Source organism: Zalophus californianus, chromosome 4 (genome assembly GCF_009762305.2).
Source record: "Zalophus californianus isolate mZalCal1 chromosome 4, mZalCal1.pri.v2, whole genome shotgun sequence".
NCBI lineage: Eukaryota > Metazoa > Chordata > Mammalia > Carnivora > Otariidae > Zalophus > Zalophus californianus.
In genome coordinates this window covers 79,625,132-79,638,861 of record NC_045598.1, presented here as the reverse complement: position 1 = coordinate 79,638,861, position 13,730 = coordinate 79,625,132, and the positions used below count along the sequence as shown (strand labels likewise).

General features: G+C 45.4%; 1 long non-coding RNA gene across 1 annotated transcript in view; it reads right to left on the bottom strand.

The window, feature by feature from the left end:
* Nucleotides 1–9,713: 9,713 nt before the first annotated feature.
* LOC113936489 overlaps nucleotides 9,714–13,730 on the bottom strand; it is a 29,290-nt gene continuing 25,273 nt past the window's right edge. Inside the window, exon 4 of the long non-coding RNA XR_003524276.2 lies at nucleotides 9,714–10,356. This is a non-coding gene — a long non-coding RNA (uncharacterized LOC113936489). The remainder of the gene's footprint in view (nucleotides 10,357–13,730) is intronic.

The window sequence follows — 13,730 nt, the reverse complement described above, 5'->3', positions numbered from 1 at the left end:
CAAATAAATGTTACGTTAATGAATGAACAACCGGCTTTCTTGTAACAATTCTGCACAGTCATGACTCTTGGCCACAAAACTTTTTTGCCTCAGCCGCTAGTCAACTAAATGGAAATAATAGTATATATTTTCTCGAGAATCAGTTGCCTCTCTCTAAGTTGGGAAATGCCACTGCTTGGGCAATGCAGCTGTTCCAGGAGAGGTGCCAGGTTGCTGTGTCCTTGGCAGCCATGGCTAATTTTTTTTTTTAAGATTTTATTAATTTCACAGAGAGAGAGAGAGATTGAGATCACAAGTAGGCAGAGAGGCAGGCGGAGGGAGAGGGAGAAGCAGGCTTCCCGCTGAGCAGAGACCCCGAGATGGGGCTCGATCCCAGGACCCCGGGATCATGACCTGAGCCGAAGGCAGACGCTTAACTGACCTCATAGCCATGGCTAATTTGTCCTCTTTCTCCACCCATGAATTAACTGGAAGGAAGATGTTACCATTGACAAGACCCAATCAAATTATAAATTTATACCCCAAACAAAAGTACTACCATGGTATAAAGGAAAATGAGATGAAACATCTCAAGGAGCTCCTGGAGTAGAAGCCCTTTGAAGGCCATCATTTGGCCATGACTCATCAGTCTAAGATCTTCTGTGGAGCTCTTTCTGTGCCGCACACTGAGCTGGGCCCACGGGCCCACAGAAGCTGCTCTGAGTGAAGACACGGGCACACACTGGTAACGAGGACACGGTGTACATGTGCTGTGGGAGGCAGGCCACGCGCTCGGAGAAGAGGCCTTCTGACCTCCACGGAGTCTTGGAGACAAGCGAAGATTAGCCAGCAAAAGAAGGTGCTCCAGGTAGAGAGGACGGAATGATGAGAGCCACGAAGGCATGGGAACTCCTGGCAAGTCTGGAACCCATCCCTGCCTGTTTTCTTAGAGTGTATGTATGGTTTAATGGCTATTGTTCATTCTGGCTCACGGTAGCAGTGTTTGGTGGTGTTTGTTTCGGGTGACAATGGGCTTTCTCACCTTGCAGTGGTTACCACGTGTATCTCTGCAAAACCAGAGTCCTGGTCAGCTGGCATGAGTGGGGAGATGAGAAGGCATCCTGTTTCCAGCTCTTTCCTGTAACAGAGATCCCAAGAGACCACTATGTTTCCATATTTATGATTCATTTCAAGGTCTTTCCAGGTTTGGGAAACGGGAGACCTCTTGCCTAAGCTCTTCCAACAGAGGTGGGAACTGGAGCCTTGGGCCTGGGAGAGGCAGGTGGGCTGAATGGGCAGTTTGGCTGGCTTCCCCTAGACACGGATGTCTGAAACCTCTGTGGAAAATTCCAGGGGGCTGCATGCTTGCCCCCCAGCTGGCCTGTGGAGGAACCAGGCCTTAGCCAGTTGGGGTTGGTTTATCTTTCGGGTGGACCGCTGGGCAGCAGGCCCAGGAGAGGCACACCCTCAGTTCAGTCTGTTCCTCAGCACAGCGAGCTGCCTTGTTTTCCCTCAAGGCTGTCTTTGTTTACACTGATTCTACTTGTAAAATAACGTGGGGGGCAGGGAGGGGAGGAGGGTGGGCAGGGTTTTGTCCACAGGTGAAAGACAATAAGGCCTGGCTTTCTGTGAGCTCATTTTGCTTCCACGTGGAAGCTAGCGCTTCCTTTCTGACCCAGGCTTACTCAGGGCTTTGTAACACCTTTGTCACCATGAAGTGATCAGTGGCCCATGTTATTAAGGCTCCTGAGAATTTCCACATTCCAGGGCTTTGGGTCCTTACCAGCCGCTCAGGTTTCTGTCCCCACGAACTCAGGGGACTCATAATGTTCTCATTTCTAGTTTCTTCTGATCAGCTGAGGAAAGCAGGCAGCTCAAGGTTGTAAAACACTTGAACCTAATTGGGAAAAGTGGGCATTTAGCCTTTCTACTCAGTCAATGACCCCTTTGCTCTCGTCTGGTCTTCTCCAGATTTGGGACGCAATGCTGCTTTGTTCTTTATCTTGCGTCTCTTTATGTCCCCTTTCTCCTCTGCAGCCGGAACCGCAGACTCGAAGGCACCTTGGGGACGATTTAGCCCACCCCCTGCAGGGCACACTTGAGCACCCAGACACGTTGACAGCTGTGCCTGAGATCACACGGTTATTTAGCGGAGGGGCTGGGTCCAGGACCCAGGCTTTCCTGCCTCCCAGCTCAGCTGTCCGTCCACCTGCACTGCCTCCCTCCTCATATCCAGCCCCAGGTATTTTATGAAATTCCTTCCCCCAACTCTTCATGGCCCTGTAACCAGCGCATGATGTTCTTTACGTAGATGATATTTAAAAAAAGTGTTGCCTATCTTTTGATTTGCTTGGGGTTGCAATACCACCTTGCAGGAAATGCACTGGGAATGTGTGGGGAAACTCTGCAAAGCGTCCTCTATGACTTTGGCATTTGGTTTTCAAAAAAACCGGAGCAGTGATGTCATTCACTCTTGAACAGAAAGAACAAAACCAAGCTTGTTTTCAGGGTCTAGCCCAAGCACTTCATGCAGAGGTTGGAATTCTCTTATTGACCATCATGCTGAGTACAGGGCATTACCTGTGAATTGTCAAGTCTCTGGATCTTTTGGGCTTACATGGAAAAGCATCTTCTCCAACATGGGGAAGAAAGTATAGGCTTTGCAGTTTCATGCAAGTAAAACCCAAGTAATATCCTCCGGAAGGCCAACTACCACTGTGGCCTGCTTTCTATGTGCCCGATACGGTGCCCTGTTATGTGGTACACATGGTAGCTCATTCAATCATCAGCCCTAAGTGGTAGAATTTATATTATTCCTAATTTTATGAATGAGAAAAGTGGCTCGTCCAAAGTTACACGGCTAGAATGAGGCAGAGCCTGGAGTCAAATTGGGTGACTATAAGCCTTCCAATTCAAAAGGGTCCGAAGACAGAGCAGGAGGGCTCCCGGGGACAAGGCCATTGAGCTGCAGTCTCCCCTAGAGGCTGGGCTTCTGTTCTGTTCTTCACGTTCAGACTCCTAAAGGGGACAGGGCAACCCTTGTTCACGTCTCTTTTCCTCTCTGTTCCCATCTCCGACTTCTATCCCCATGGGAGGATAAAAAACAAGGACGGGAGGTCCAACCACCTCCACCTGCCCTCCCAGTGTTTGGCGCCAGTGGCCACAGCAATGAGGATGGCCCAGACTCTGCTGTGATGGGCTGGCACCTGGTCTCAAGCTCCTGGCACTAGGGTTCGGAACACAGCTGCCCATGCTCCACGGAGGACAGAGGGATGATGTTTACCAACCTCTAGTCTCTGAACTCAGTCTAGTGGCCTTTCAGAAGTCACTCTCTACAGGAATGAAAGTTATGGAGAAGGAATTTTGTTATCCTCTACACACGTCTATGTCAAGTTTATGATGGCCAAATAAAACAAGTATAATTTGTCCTTCCCAATAAACTTAAACAGACATGGCCCAGAAACATTTTCTCCGGGTCTTTAGATGATTACTCTTCTCTGTCTGGTGTCAGGTCAACAGAAAAATGTGACACCCTAGTAGTGAAAGCCCACACCAGGGTTTGAGCAATATCTGCATAACTGTTAGATTTTATTTTGTTATTTTTTTAACTTCATCATACACCCCTCAATAGAACTAAAGACTCCCTGTCCTAAGGCATCTCGTGATCTAATAATGTTATTGGGAAGTCACCGGGTTTTATTGTGGGTATTTCGTAAATCAAAACAATAGTTAATGTATTTTAATCCGCATAAACAAGCCTATTAAGAAAAAAAAAAGGAGGAGCTATCCAACGTCAGGAGATTCATTATTCTTGGAGTTTGTTGTACTGTCTGTAACAAAAAGTTTTTTGTTTTATTTTTGTTTTTTAAACCAATCGCAGAACCATTAAACATGGTGGTGGGGAGTAACCCTATAGGACCACTTCATAAGGAGCAGTGAGCACTTGAATATGATCAGTGTTTCTTTCAATTTGGGATACTTTGGGTGCTCTCAGGGAATGAATGAGAAGGACTACTACGTATAAATCCCTCTCTGCCTTAGTCTTATAGCAGGATGCTCATTACATAAGGAAATGGGCAAAGGTTAGAGAGGTGAGCAGAGTCCGGTTGAATTTACCCAGAAGGTTCTCCCAGATCAGTGGGGGAAGCAGAAGAATGTAGCTTTTTTCTTATCATCTGGATTATCTGGAAATCCACCTCCACTGGTATGAGGAGAATTGCCATCACTCTGTGACCTCCCAAGCCCTTCCAGGATTCCCAAGGACCTGGAAGCTCTCAAGCCAGTCAAACTCCTTTAAGACTCAGCATGCTTCCCAGAATCTTCTCTGTCACATGGAAGACTGGAAATTATTTCTTATCTTGATGATTGGCTTCTGGTCCATTTGAGGATTCAACAGTCAAATGTGAAAAGGGGGATGCAAGATGAGGACTAGATCTAAAAATTGTTAAGGCAGAAAACAGACATGTTGATAGTCTGCATTCAAGGGCATAAATGAAAATTTCCCTTTGGGACATCCTAGTCATTTTGGAAGAAACAATTGGGTAGCCCTTCCTCCATTATTCTGGTCAATATGGTAGCAGCTGACCTGTGTCCCCATTTCAGAACATCTAGGGAGTTAATTTTGTTCATTGCTGTATCTATAGCATGTAGGGCAGTGGCTGGTACAAAATAGATACACAATAAATACTAGGATTGAACGAATGCTTAATCAAAGGAGGTAATTCTCTCATGCTGTCAGGATAAATGTGGAGGCTGAGAAATATGTTCTGAGAACTCGGCATGAGTGCTTGACAGTTTCCTAAAGAAGCAACATCTTATATAGTGACTGGGAGTTATTGAAATAGTGCTCTTGGAACCATGTACCCACCTTGTACGCACTTATGGCTTGACCCGAGGCCCTCATATGGCTATCATACTATTTCCATGGAAAAATGCATCTGAGTTCCAAGAAGCAGCTGATAAATGACCTTGAGAAATATAAACCAAACTTAATTGAGACCTGCCTGAAACTCTAGGTCAGCTGTGGCTGTTTTGCTATTTGTCCACAAATAAGGCATTGCTGGGAAACACGAATGGCCTTTGTTCTTGTGGTTAATTTCGAGCAGGAAGTGTGGTATAGTATCAGGAATGTAGACTTGGACTTTATAGACCACCACGTAGCTATAGACGTTGCCTCAAGCGGCTCAGGAAGACCAGAGGACCTTAAATAAACCATGGAGGAGTCTTTCCAGGTATGTTAATATCTTCGATGCTCTGGCTGAACAGAATGTGGCCCAGAAACATCAGAGCTGGCCGCCAGCAATCATGACTTTCTATGAGATGCAGATGAAGCAGAGCATTTTCTAGGGCTATCATCTTAGAAAATCCTAAGTTTGGGCACGAGGCTGCTTAATCAGCTCTGAGGGATAGCTGGGCTATCGTGCATAAGGAGCAGCACTGTTGCATATTGATGCTCGTTTGAAGGGATGTGCTCCACGTAGACTCATTCAGGCTCTCTTGGAGCCTGGAGCTGGTATGAGAAGCAGGCAGTCTCAGGTGGTACCTGTGTTGAGACCCCAGATGTCCAGGCAGAAGTCTGACACCTTGTTCTTCTGCAGGAAGACTCTGGAGCCTCAGGGGAAGGTGGGGAGTTTACGTCTTTCTGGCCATAAAACAGTGTCACCCTGCTGATAGAGGAGCTGATACTGACTTTGAGAGAGTTCCAGCCTGACTGCTTCGATGTACTTTCTGGGACATGAAGAAAGGGGCTGGCAGGTCTGGGCTGGGGACAAGGACGGTGTTGGAACACACTAAGCAAGAGAGAGATTTTTAAGTAACTGGAGAGGTTACGGGGTCTCAGGATGTGGGGAATCCAGGTAGGGGTGAGGGACAGCACTGACCTCCTGAATAAAGGCAGTATCAGCCGTCACTGTGTCCCCTTTAGGAACCCGCCTGGTAGCGCGCAGTTGCAATGCTACCTAGTGACCTCATGTGTGGGCAGGAAGAAAGCCATGAAGGGCATAACCAGCCTGAGCGGAAACGCTGACACTATGTCAGCTTCATCTTCAGGGAGGCTCTCTTCAAGTGGTGGCAAAGATGAACAGCTGGAGTGCCAAGTTCATATCCCACCAGCTTTGTTACCAACATGGGAAGACTTTTTTCCTCTTTCCCAAGAGGGCCAGTGGAAGTTCCAAAGCTGATGCTCATTGGCCCAGCTTTGTAGTATGACTGTGACCTTGACTGGCCAGGCCTGGGGGATGGGTAACTACTTTCAAACCGTTGGACTGAGACTGGGGGAGAAGTGATTCCCCAAGAAAACCTGATTCCTATCATCTAAGAGGAGAGTGAGAGTGCTGAGCAGCAAAAACCTCACATTTCCACACGTCCTGACTTAGAAATACGTGATCGAGTATAAGTCAAATAAAGAACTAGTCACCTAAGGTCTTCACGCAGCTGCCACTGTTCCTAGAAAGTGAAGGGGTTTCCCCTGGCCTGTTCTAGAATATTTCTTAAGATAAAGTACGCTCAAGAACTCGGCTCTGGAAAAGTAACCACGTGATTAACAAGCATATGGCCTGGAAGCTGGGGGAAGGGCAGGCAGGAGGCCGAGAGAGAAAGCTCACGTCCCTTCAGCAATAGGCGGTATTACTTAGCATAAAGGAGGAAATGAAGCAAGAACTGACATCATGATGTGGGGGATTTTTTTTTTGTTTGTTTATTTTTTGCAAAAAAAAAAGAAAGATGTAGTGTCTGCATTAACATACAGCCTCACGGGATTCCAAGTAATTTCTGTTACTGTGATATTTTTAGGGGACAGTGACCTTCTTGATTCCTTCTTTATCATTTTCTAAATTGTGAGTTAATCTAATCTGGCAACAGATTCGTCCCCATCAGGTAAAGCTCCTGTCATTCTTCAGTGGTACCTCTTCAAAGACTCTTGCCAGATTCATGTAAGGAAATATCCTTTTTCTCTCTTCCTCATCAGCATCTCTGCTTTGGGACATACCACGATGGTAGCACTTGTTGTGTGCCACAGTGATTTTTCACTTGGCCTAGAGGCTCTGTCAGGTAGGCGCTGTGAGATTTGAGGTGCAGCATTTGACTTCTCTGAAACACAAACCGGGACAATGCTTCCTTCCACACGGGGATGCTGCCAGAATCAAATCAGCCGATGCATGGCAAACACTTAGCATGCTATCTGACACATAGCGGGATCTTGGAAATATTAGCAGGTAGCATTTTAGTGTTTATTCTTATTTATTATTTTTTAAGATTTTATTTGTTTGAGAGAGAGAGAGAGAGCATGAGCAGGGGGAGGGGTAGAGGGAGAAGCAGACTCCCCGCTGAGCAGAGAGCCCAACGTGGAGACTGATCGCAGAACCCCGGGATCATGACCTGAGCCAAAAACTGACGCTTAACTGACTGAGCCACCCAGGCACCCCTATTCTCATTCTATATAAGTGGAAAGGAAAAAAGAAAGAGAAAGGATAGGGGCATAAAGGAAGAGAAGAAGATATGGAGGGAAAAGGAGAGAAGAAGGAAATATGGGAAGAGTTAAGAAGGTAGCAATGCCAGGTTTGTCTGGAAATAACAGCCATGTAGCCAGAACTGGCCTATTTGGCTAGGAAGGCTCTTAATGTTTTGGAGATGAGGAAATGGAGGGACCAAGAAAGGGGAAGGAGCGTGTCTAAAACCACGGCATTGGCAGAAGAGGGGCTGGAATTTGCAACGACGTGGATGGACCTAGAGGGTATTATGCTAAGTGAAATAAATCAATCAGAGAAAGCCAAGTATCCTATGATCTCACTGATATGAGGAATTTGAGAAACAAGACAGAGGATCATAGGGGAAGGGAGGGAAAAATGAAACAAGACGAAACCGGAGAGGGAGACAAACCATGAGAGACTCTTAATCTCAGGAAACAAACTGAGGGTTGCTGGAGTGGAGGAGGGGGGGCGGTGGGTGGGATGGGGGGGCTGGTGATGGACATTGGGGAGGGTATGTGCTATGGTGAGCGCTGTGAATTGTGTAAGACTGCTGAATCGCAGACCTGTACTACCGAAACAATTAATACATTATATGTTAATACAAAATAAAAAAACAAAAAAATGCATATAAATCAAAAGGGAAGAAGAAAAACCAAGAAGTGGGCTGGCATCCAGGCTCTCCTGGGGCTACTTCTCACAGTCCCTGCTGTCCCTTGGGTTAGCCTTTTATCATCTCCATTCTCCTTAGTTGGTGCCCGGGCATCCACACGGCTTGAGACAAAGCTTAGCTGACCTCTGCCACCAGGAGAATAGGTCATTTCCTGTCCACCTTCAGGATGGAGACTGAGGAGAACATAGGTATGTGGTGGGAATTCAGTGGTATCTGTATCTTCGGTGTCTCTCCTGTGAAAACCAGAGGACAACCATTAAGGAGTAACACAGTCCTGGTCTTAATCCAGTAGGCACCGTGGGATCAAACCCTACTGCAACCATACTGAGGAACCTTGACTCTAGATGCAAGCCGTGGGGCAGTGAAAGGAGAATAGTATATATATATCCTTCTTGAACACAGGTTTGGACTCAACCGCCTACAAAGATTACTGCCTTCCTGAGGAAATGGGCATGCATTTAGCTGATCCTAAGAGCCAAAACAGAGCATCTGCAGCTCTTCCTGGACAGAGTATCAGAAAAGAAACCCCTCCCTGTGTGAGTGGATTTGGTTCCTCAGAAACTAATGAATAATAGGAAGACTCGAAGGGGATGTATGAAAGGGAATGTAGGAATGAACTTGAGATAAGAGAGCCACATTGAGCATTGTAATGTCTGTAATATGCTTAGAACATTTTGTCATAGGCAGTGTGTTCTCATGTATGTATTACAGAGTTACGAGATAGCCAAGATACTGTCATTTGTCCTAATTGAGAATTTCCATCCTAGGGTGGAAAGCCAGCCTTCTAATTAGGAAACCTGTACCCAGAAACAGCTACTGCAAAAGCTTTGATGATCTTTATCTCTGACCAACAGCAGAAGCTTTACCAGTTGGCATAATTAATGTTAGAAATACGTTTCTGTTAAAAAAAAAAAAAAGAAAAAGAAACAGGTTTTTGTTGATGCAATTGGTGGCTTTTCAATTAGCATAATGGATCTACTAATGCAGTTTCGTTAGTGAGATTGCTAGTGATAAAGATATGTGGATTTTAGAGTAGCTCCCTGCCCTTGCTTGAAAAGAGTATAAAAAACTAGGCAGTCCCGTAGCTCTTAGTGATGCAATCCTGCATCCAGAGTTGAATTCCAAAGATTCTAGTTGCTTGGTGCTTAAAAGATTAATTGAATTCTGGGACACCTGGGTGGCTCAGTCGGTAAAGCGTCTGCCTTCGGCTCAGGTCATGACCCCAGGGTCCTGGGATCCAGTCCCCACGTTGGGTTCCCTCCTCACTGGGGAGTCTGCTTCTCCCTCTGCCTCTCCCCTGGCTTGTGTGCTCTCTCTCTCTCTCTCCCCTGCCTCTCTCAAACAAGTAAATAAAATCTTAAAAAAAAATTAATTGAATTCTGCTCCTAGAATATTTTCATGCTTTTCTGAAACAATGATGTGATGTCAGAGGCTGTAGCAGCCATGCCTTAACTACGAAGGACAAAAGCTAATATTTTGAGTGTATTAATTATCCAATACTGCTCCATGAAAGGGAGATATATACAAAATGACCTCCAAAGGCCAAAGGGGCCATAAGACTGAAGAATAAGGCTGACAAGTACAGCTTGACAAGAAATGATTTATTAAAGGGATTTACACGTCTTGGGTGGTGGCAAGAGAAGACCTCTGCAACCCCACCTCCTGTAAGATCTGTCTTTGACCTGTTTTCATAGCCTTAGAGGCTGGGAGACCACTCACGAGGAGAATGTTTGAGAATCACAGTCATATCTCCAATGCAGATCAAGGATGTTATGCTCTAAGAGTGTACTTAAGGGTGTGGTTAAACAAAAGGGAAGAATGGTGGTGGTGGTGGGGGGGGGGGTGTGTGTGCTCAAAGAAGGCTTCAGGTCACAGAGGGGTTATCATGGCGGATTTGTCCGAGATGGCATCAATCTGGTTCACATAAATACTCCCTAATAAATTACCCCAAAACTTAGTGGCTTAAAAACTACAAAAATCTCCCATAGTTTCTGTGAGCTAGGAATTTGGGAAAGGTTCTGGTTTAGGAGTTTCTCATGAGGTAACAAGAACGTGTTGGCCGGAGGTGTAATTATTTGAAGGTTTGACTGCAGCTGGAGGACCCACTTCCAAGATGGCCCTCACATGGCTGGCAAATGGGTACTGCCTGCTAGAGGGAGGGCTCAGTTCCACTCCATGTCAGCTTCTCCATGTGGCATGAGCTTCCTCACAACGTGTTGTCAGGGTTCCCAGGGTAGCATCCTGAAAGAGAGAGCTAAGTGGAAGCTGTGTCCTTTCTGCAACCTGGCATCACCTAGCATCACTTCCACCTTACTCTGTTGATTGGGTTCAACAGTCTATGACCCCTACCTAGATTTGAGAGGAGAGAACATAGACCCCACCTCTTATGGGAGGAGCATCAGTCACATTGTATGAAGCGCATGTGCTGTGGAAGAAATATATAGGAGTGGCTATCTTTTGGATATACAATCTGCCACACTGTCCTAGTCTGCTCGAGCTGCCATAACAGATACCATAGCCTGGGGGGCTCACACAACCAATATTTCTTTCTCACAGTTCTGGAGGCTAGAGATCCAAAATCGTGCTAGCATGATCAGGTTCTCGGTGAGGGCTCTCTTTTTGGTCGTCTTCATATGGTCTTTTCTTGGTACGTACACAGGGAAAGAAAGACCCCATGTCTCTTCCTCTTTTTATAATGGCATTAATCCCATATGAGGGCCTCACCCTCACCACCTAATCTAATCCCAATAACCTCCCAAAAGCCTCACTTCCAAATACCGTGGCATTGGGGGTTAGCGTTTCAACATAAGAACTTTGGGGGAAGGGCACAAACATTCGGTCCATAACATACATTACGTAAAGGTGGTAAAGAGAAAATAGAGAAAACATCTAGGTCCTCGATACCATCATTGTGCTTCTGAAATAATCAACTTTGGAAACACTTCAGGATGTCTTATTTCATAAGATAGTACATTTTCTTTATTGATTTATTTGGGTATTCTATTACTGTAGCTAAAAGTGTTTTACTTGGTATAAAAGCTACAGCAAAAGACTGGGTTCAAATTTTCCCAGGGCTACTTAGATGATATTACTTCAACCAGAGCATTTAATCTCATCCATTTATTCAACCAGAGCATTACATCCCATTCATTTAATTCCATCCATTTATTCAGTCCCATCCATTTATGTTTATCAATGGCCTTCAGTGTGCCAACCAGGTACTGTTTAAGACACTAGGGATGCAATAGTGAGTAAAACAGACAGAAACCCCTGTCGTCATGTAGCTAACACTCTACTATGTGTTCTGTGGTCTCTCTCTGCGTGTGGGTGGTGGTAGGGTGGATGGCAAGTGAGAAACCAGATAAATAATTAAAATGATGTGAGTGGTAAGGAGGCCTGTGGAGAAAAATGAAGCGGGGGGGGGGGGGGGATAATGTGACTGGGGATGTCCTCATGCAAAAGGTGACAGTGAGTAAAGCCTTGAGGGAAGTAAGGGAGAGAACCATGTGCAAAGGCCCAGGTGGGGACAGACCTGTGTGTCTGGGGAGCATGAAGGAGGTCAGTGGATCTGGGGACTGACAATAGGAGGAAAGGAGGACAGAAAGCTCATGGGAGGTGGGAGGAAATTGTAGAGTGACGTGGGAAGTCATTTGAGCTTTGGATTAGAGTTAATGTGACCTGACTTATATTTAACAGGATCCCTTTGGCTGCTATGTTGAGAATTAGATGGAAGAGGGGCAAGGGTGGAAGCAGGGAGGCCAGGTGGGAAGCTACTGGAATAACTCCTATGGGGAACAGTTGGCGAAAGATTGGCAGCAATGGAGGTGCAGGAAGAGCTCAGATCCTGGGTATGTTTTGTGAGCATTTCCTGACAGATTGGGAGTGGGGGATGGGAGAAAGAGAGGTGGCAAGGATGACCCCAAGGTTCAGGCCTGAGCAATGCTACCGGAAGTGTTTCAGGTTTCTATCGCTGCAAAACCAGTCATTGCACCACCAGCCATACAATTTCGTGGTGCAAACAACAGCAAGTTGTTTTGCTCATAAAGCTGCAGTTTGGGCAGGGCTCTGACGGAACAGCTTGCCTCTGCTTACTCAATGTCAGCAGGGCAGCTCCAGTGTTGGGAGCTAGCTTCATCTGAGTGTTTGCTCACTCACATAGTGGTGGTTGATGCTGATCGTTGGCTAAGGGTGGGTCACCTAGATGTGGCCTTCCTATGTGGCTGCTTGGCTTCTTCACACCATGGTGGCTGGTTCCAAGGTTCCAATTGTGAGTGGCCTCAGAAAGAGAGAGAGCCATGGAGAACCTGTACCAAAATTCCTTTTTCCTCAAAAGTATTTTTTTAATTTTAATTCCAGTATAATTAACACACAGTGTTATATTAGCTTCAGGTGTACAATATAGTGATTCAGCAATTCTGTACATTACTCAGTGCTCATCACGGTAAGTGGACTCACCTATTTTCACCCATGCCCCCACCCACCTCCCCTATGATAACCCCCAGCTTGTCCTCTATAGTTAAGATTTTTGTCCTTTTGTTTTGTTTCTTTTTTTGAGGGGGAGGGATTCCAGCTTTTTCTATTTTTCCCCTTTTACACAAAACAAAGAAGAAATAATACAAGATTAAAACTGCAAAAGTCGTTAATTGGTAGAACACATATACACAAAAAAATCCAGATAGCAAGGTAGGCTTATCTACAATGAGGAAACACATGTAAAAATCAAGGTGGTTTGTAGTTTTCATAGGAAACATTAAAAAAACCAAATCAAACATATGCTACAATGGGTGTCACTGTTTACAGTAATATTGAAGGGGAGAAAACAATAATTATTTAGGGACAGATATACCACAAGATCCAGCACCAGTGCAATAAATTCACAAAACTATATTACAGCTAGTTAATCAGAGTTTAAGAACTGTTCCCAAGTGTCACATTTTCGGCCCTCAGAGGTTCATTCCTACAGATTCCAGCTATTCTAAATTTCTAGCTACCGAGAGGGAGAATGATTCTAAGACACTTTCCAAGCAGTTACAAAATCTCTGTAGACCAGAGACCATCTGTCGTCGCCAAAAGTCTGCTCTCCCCAGCAGCCCTTGCACTCTTCAGAGAGAGAGAGAGAGAAAGAGAGAGAGAGAGAGAGAGATCTAGGAAAAAAGTCAGATGCCAGCATGAACACCACCTTCTGAGTCAAATCTCTGGGGACCAAAGCAGCCAGCAGTTACCTTCAAATGAGAATCTTGAGGCTTACCTTTAAAGGCTTAGTCTGATCTCGAAAAATTCGTAGGCTAAGATTATTTTCTACTGAAACGAATCTTAGACTAAGTATAGGAAGACTTCTGTCCTTTTATTGGCTGGTGTTGGAGTGAAGGTCATAGACCTGAGTCTTAACCTATAGTAGTAGTCAGCTGAAAACCTGAAATTAAAAATATGCTCAAAATCCTAAACACAAACTTCTGGAAGCCTGCTGTTAAAAAGCCTCTAAGGAACTAACGTGAAATCTAAGAGCAAAGGAGAGACGAGCTCGAAGCCTGTCATATTCCCCATTTGGGAGGGAAGATCAATGTTTCTGACAAATCACTAAGTTTTGCACAAGGCAGAAACCAACACGTACTAGG